A 6000-nucleotide genomic window follows, 5' to 3' on the forward strand; every position below is an offset into this window, starting at 1 on the left:
CATGTGGACAGAGGGAGAAGACCAGGAAGAGGAGAAAAGTGCAGTAATGCCCAACTGAACCTGGCCTCCCCAGGTTGGCAGCTTCCCCTCACAGTTACCTGTTCTTCCTGAATTCTTCAGGAGGGCCAATGACATCAGGAGGGGGATAATATCCTGACTTGGACGTGAATTAGATTTGAGGGGGTAGAGCTGTGCAAAGTCATCAGTCTCACTCTCTCTCCAGCCTTTCATATGAGAATTAGTGAAAAAGCACTAAGTAATTAAACTCAGATTACAGGAAGAGTAAGGGAGAGAGGACAATGTCCTTCAAGTATTTTATGGGCAGTCAGTAAAAATGGGATTTGACTTATTCAGTTTAGCCCCAGAGGGCAAAAACAGCAGGAAATGATGGAGGGAGCCCTGAGGTCAATTTGGGCTTGATATGAGGAAAGACTTCCTGACTGTGAGAGCTAAGCAAAGATGGGCACAGGGCTCAGGGAAGTAGTGAGGGCCCAGTCAATCAGTAAGTATTTATCTGAGGCCTACCACATCCTTGTCTGCATTCTAGGTGTGAAAAGAGAAGGTCAATGAATGAATCAACTGCTGCTCATAATGAGATTAGATTCTAATGGAGAAGAAACGAAGCATCTGTGTATAAATACATAGAGATGTGTACACCCATGTCCATGTATATGTGTGAGTTTATATATGTGTATACATACAAAAATATGCATATATATTTAGATATATATGTACATTTGTATGGAGTTAGCCATTGGTATAGTTATATATAATGTCATATTCATTCTGCAGACATAGTCAATATCAAATTTCTTCATGTGTCTCTCTGTACACATGGATACTGATGTCCATTTCACTTCAGCCACAGCTCATGGGGCCTTTTGGTCTCACCTCTTGGAGCCAGCCCCAGCATTCAGGGCCTCCTCCACCCTCCCCTGAATCACTGCATGCACCTCATTGTTCTCTCTCACTTCCTGGCCTCCTCCCTCCCTTCAGATTGCAAATTACTATTGCTAAAGCACAGATAGGGTCATGTCATTTCCCTGCTCAGAATGCTTTACTGACTCCCCACTGCTCCTAGGAAACAGGACTGGATCCTTCACTGGGCATTCAAAGCCCTTGGCAAGGTGGCTCCACAATGTGCCAGGCAGGGCACCACAGGCTTTCCCATCTCATCTCATCCTCACAGCAACCCTGAGGGTGTTGTTATTTTCCCCATCTCCCAGAGGATGAAACTGAGGCCAACAGAGTTTATGTGACTTGCCCTGGGTTACAAAGTTTTTGTGAGACTTAATTTGAACTTAGACATTCAGGACTCCAGACCCAGAACTCTGTTCAATATGCCACCTAGCAGCTCCTAGTATTACAAAAGGATTGTGGACTGATGTTTGGACTGACTGACTGAATCCTTCCTTAGCCCTAGCTTGCCTAGGTCAAATTTTCCTTTCCTCAACAACCATCCCCCTTCCCTCACAGCCATCCATGGCAGCCCCATCCTTCCTTTGTTCCTGTTCTTTCTTCTCTGCTCATCCATTGAGGTTTTTTGGAACCTCAGTCTTTTGGGAACTCACTACTCTTGAGTTCAGACCAGTGCCCTCCTCTCCAAAATGACTTTGAACATGTCTTTGATTTGATATTCTAGCAACATCTGATTTATGTCTAGGAACAGCAAAACCTCCCAGAAGCCTGAGGGACTGTCTCATTATATCTCTGTGTGCCCAGAACCCAGAACTGTGCCTGGAAGGGAATTGGCCATAAGTAAATTCTAGTTGTTTGGCAATGATGTGGATTGAACTGTCATCACTCTGCCACTACCTCACTGGGCAGCTGTGGATGAATCCTTCCCCCTGAGAGCTGTGGGCTCATTCAACAAGGGAAAATTGGAGGAGGATTTTACCGTTCCTTCCAGTTTTAAGGTCCTGTGCTCAGATTGCTGGGATAGGCCTTCAAGATCTGATGTTCCATGTTCCCTGGGTCTTTCCAGCTCTGAAACTTGAGGGAAAGCCAGAGAATGATGATGGAGAGGAATAAGTCAGGACTTGGTACCCCACTGTTAACATGAGCTGTTCAGTGTCCTGTGGTCTGATGGGAAGGATGTTGCCTTTTAACAATTCCATGTTCATTTCCATTCTAGGCCAGTTCCATATCATTTAGTTTCTAAGACAAGACACTAAGGCAAGAGGGATTTATTCAACCATAGGTTAAAGAGTGGGACTGATTAGTGTGACATTTAAAAACATTAGAAATATATAATTTCTGGGTGATTATCATTTTGTTAATAAGCCCACAGATTATTAGTAAAAAGATGGTCATTTGACCTCCCTCTTGGACCAAATGCCATCATGGCAGGCAGAGGTCACACTTTAAACTCCCTTGAAAAGAATAAGTGCTCTATCAAACAGCAACAAAAGCTAATTTTTACCTGATTGGAGATGGGCTATATTAAAATGAAGAACTGGGTATCTCTTGGATAGGGAAAGTATCTCTCTACTAGCTCTATTAGACCAGCTTTAGGCCACCATATCAAAGGATATATATCCCACCAAAATCCCAGGAGAATAGCAGTTTCCTCCAGAGGGGATCCTTGAATGGGAAAGGGAATTCAATCTCATCATGAGTGATGTCCTTAAGAACTGAACTGAAAATCTGGACTTTAGAGAGGAGAGCTCTGAATCTCTGCCCACACCAGTTATTGGTTAGTAATAGTCAATTTTCACATTACAGTGTCAGTGGTTGACTTTTAAACATCCCTAAACCTTGACAATTTTGCCATGACTGGTCACTGTATGGAAGGTGGGAGTCAAAGGAAATGCAAATATGATTAAAATCAATAGTTTTGTGGAATATTTTCCTTTCTCTGCATTCTTACATTACTTGTGGACTGAAATAAAGGCTGCCCTATATCAAGAATGATTTGGTGCCCTACTGGTGCTTGCAGAAGACATCCCTTGCTTCCATCTGCAGTGACCTAGAAGTGAGGTAATTCTGAGCTTCCAAGTGAAAACTTCATCAAGGCACCAAACAATGACTGGAGAGCAGACTCCCCAGGCCTGACTTTGGGCTGGGTGGGTTCATGACTTGGGGTTTTGGCCTGCAAACCTGAAGAGGTCCCCTCACTCTCCTCCCACTTCTGGAGGGTAGAGTGACACACTCCTTACACAACCTGCCTTCACTGAAGACAGAAAGTACCCTCCCGATTCACTGCAGCCTGCTGCCCTGCCTGGTTAATCCAGGGAACAGGATGCCCCTGCTGTAGGGACCTCCTTTGACTGAGACTGTTGTGGATGTGTTGAGAAGCCCTGATTGGAGCCAGTTGGATTCTAGGGACCCTTCCCACTAATGTTGGAAGCCTTTGTATGAGGCTGGGACCTCCCCAAGTGACATCTTTGGGAAGTGACCCCTGGGGAAGCTGTGAGGTTTCACAGGGAAAATGAGCCCATGAGTAAAAGAAGGGACCTGGCAAGTTCTCATGGCAAAGATGGAGAACAGCATCAGAGTCTTGGAAGGAGCAAGCCCTTCCACTCGCTGCACCCCAGTGGTAGACACACATTTCTCGAAGGCAGCAGTGAGGGGTGGGGGATGCAGTGCTCAGAAACCTGGTGACCCTAATGAATTAGGCACCAGGTACTCTGCTGGCAGGAACAGAGAATATTGTGCCAGCATTCTCATTACAGATGAGGAAACTGATGCCCAAGGAGACATCTAAACTTACCCTGGGAGAAAATACCTCCACAGAAGCATCCTGCATCTAGTGTGGCCCTGGATGCTCTGTGCACAGCTGAGGGTTGTCCTCCAGACCGGAGACTAGGGCTGCTGGGACTCTGGAGTGTCCTAGGAAGGAGGTCCTAGGATAGACACTTAATCCCTCCCTCAATCAGGCCATGCAATACATCAATTGGGGGACAGACCGGGGGTTGCATAGTGGGAGAAGAGGAGACCCAGTGGGACCTGACAACTGTTCTCCAGTCCGGGAGGTTGGTCCTATAGCTACAGGGTCAGATCTGACTTGAAAGGTCCCTGAGGGCAGAACTGAGGCTATTGGGTGGAAGGGGCAGGAGGCAGGTCTGGGTCAGGTTCAAAGCCAGGAGCCTTCAAAGAGATGATTGGGCTGCTTCTGGAGCTGGTAGCTGCTCCCTCCCTATGGGCTTCCTGTGGGAGGAACAGGCCTAGTGTTGGTCATAGTTGGAAGAGTCCGGGCTGTATATTTAGGGGCTGTGGGAGTGAGGGTTGACCCTAGGGACCATTTCTGGGAAGAACAATGAGGAGGGGGTTGAGGCAGGGTGTGAGGAGATTAGAATGCCATTTGTTTGTGGGACAGAAGGCAGACACACTCACCTGGTGTAATAGAGCCAGGTGAGGCCATAAGTGAGGAGAAAGCCAGCCCCCATGAGGGTTCTCTTGAGCAGTGTGAGCACCAGGGGCCAAGAGCTGTTTTCCTGGGCAGAGGAGGCTATGGGGAAGAGACCCAGGTGTGGTTAGAGGGTGCTCATTTTGCCCTAGACCTCAGTCCTTCCCCTTCATTCTGCTGCCCAACCAAGTGTTCTCCTCTCATCCATCCTCTGCCTCAATGCCAGTCTGCTGAGACACTTTGATCAGAGTGTGGCCCCATCCATGCTACAGATTCTTGGAGCCCCAGGTGAGACTGCATAAAGTGTGGACCTCAGAGAGGGAGGAGCATCCCTGCCAAGGGCTCAGCAGCCCTCTCCCCACAGGTGCTGGTCCTCCTGATCACCACATCTACCACTACACAGACACCCATATTCCTGGCACCTGATGGGTGTTAATAAACACTGGCTGACATGACTTTGCAGAAGATGGGTTAAGAGAGAGATGGAAAGCCAGCATGTGTCTGCCTCCAGAGATTCAAGTCTAAAACTGTGAAAATTTGATGTTGGATGTCCAGGTGTTGAAGGAAGTGGTACAAGGCACACAAGGCCCTCATAACGCCTTCGTGGGGTCTTTCCACCATCTTAGAAAGGGAGAGAGATGGCCTAGGCCAGCAGGATGAAGTTCAAGCCCTGATTTTAAAGTAGGAGAGAAGTGAATCCATGATAAGGGCATCCCATGTGGAAGGGTATGGCCTCCATTAGCTCCAGACCAAGGAGCTGGCTTCCTTTCCTACCACCAATTGTGATGGCATCAATCCACAGTTCTCCTTCTTCTCCACAAGAATGACATGAATTCTCTCTCTCACACTTGGCTGAAGATGAGCTAAATTTTAGTTCTGGCTTTTCTCACTCTGAGCAGGTTAGAGTAAGAGCAAACCCACATAGCTTTGCTTGTCACGGTCTGGTGTTGTTGAAATACATGAAGTCTGAAACCACAGTTTTTCTTTCTCACTGTTCACCAACCACCTCTTTAAAATTCTGTCCTCAGACTTTCCAAAAATTGAGTTGAATTTCACTACCTTGTGCTTTGTATGGTCTGTTCCTTTCTCTTTAAAAAAATATCTTGGCATGGGTCTATCTCTTGTCCTACATAGTCCATGGCCTTTGATATGTATGGAGAGAGGTTCACCAAATATCTGTCCATTCTTTAGTGACCAACTTCCTCTGAGTCTGGTGTTAATTCACACGTTGGAACATGTTTCCCACCTCAGAGTTGGATCTCAAATTCCCCTAGACAAGGTTAGTGGATTAGGAGAACACTGAATAGAAAGCATTCTGGGATTCCAGCAAACCTTGTGGGAATTCACACTCTCCTGTCTCATTGGGTAAAGGAAAGAGATATGAAGTCTGGTGTGTTTCAAACCCCAGTCTTCTGGCTCAGACTCCTGACTCATGTACTAGCCTCCTCCCAGAATGTCTCTCTGGTCTAAATGGGCAATCCCTGACATGCCTCAGACTCAGTTCTCTTCTCTGGCCCCCACTTGCTCCCTGAATTGGACCCCTCACAGATCTCCCATCTTCCATGTACCCCAGCCTTCTTACCTGGCAGCAGCCAGACCCTGAAACTGCCCTCCCTGTGCTGGGTCCTCACCTCACCACAGGGACTTATTTA

At 47.0% G+C, this 6000-nt stretch overlaps 1 long non-coding RNA gene across 1 annotated transcript; it reads right to left on the reverse strand.

Moving 5' to 3' along the window:
- Nucleotides 1-589: 589 nt before the first annotated feature.
- LOC140503608 (uncharacterized) lies at nucleotides 590-5004 on the reverse strand. The gene is made up of 2 exons (XR_011966835.1): nucleotides 4336-5004; nucleotides 590-4149 (listed from the first exon to the last, which is right to left on the reverse strand). It is a non-coding gene; the product is annotated as an uncharacterized lncRNA (long non-coding RNA).
- Nucleotides 5005-6000: the final 996 nt, after the last annotated feature.

The sequence above is a fragment of the Notamacropus eugenii genome, chromosome 5 (genome assembly GCF_028372415.1).
Source record: "Notamacropus eugenii isolate mMacEug1 chromosome 5, mMacEug1.pri_v2, whole genome shotgun sequence".
Classification (NCBI taxonomy): domain Eukaryota; kingdom Metazoa; phylum Chordata; class Mammalia; order Diprotodontia; family Macropodidae; genus Notamacropus; species Notamacropus eugenii.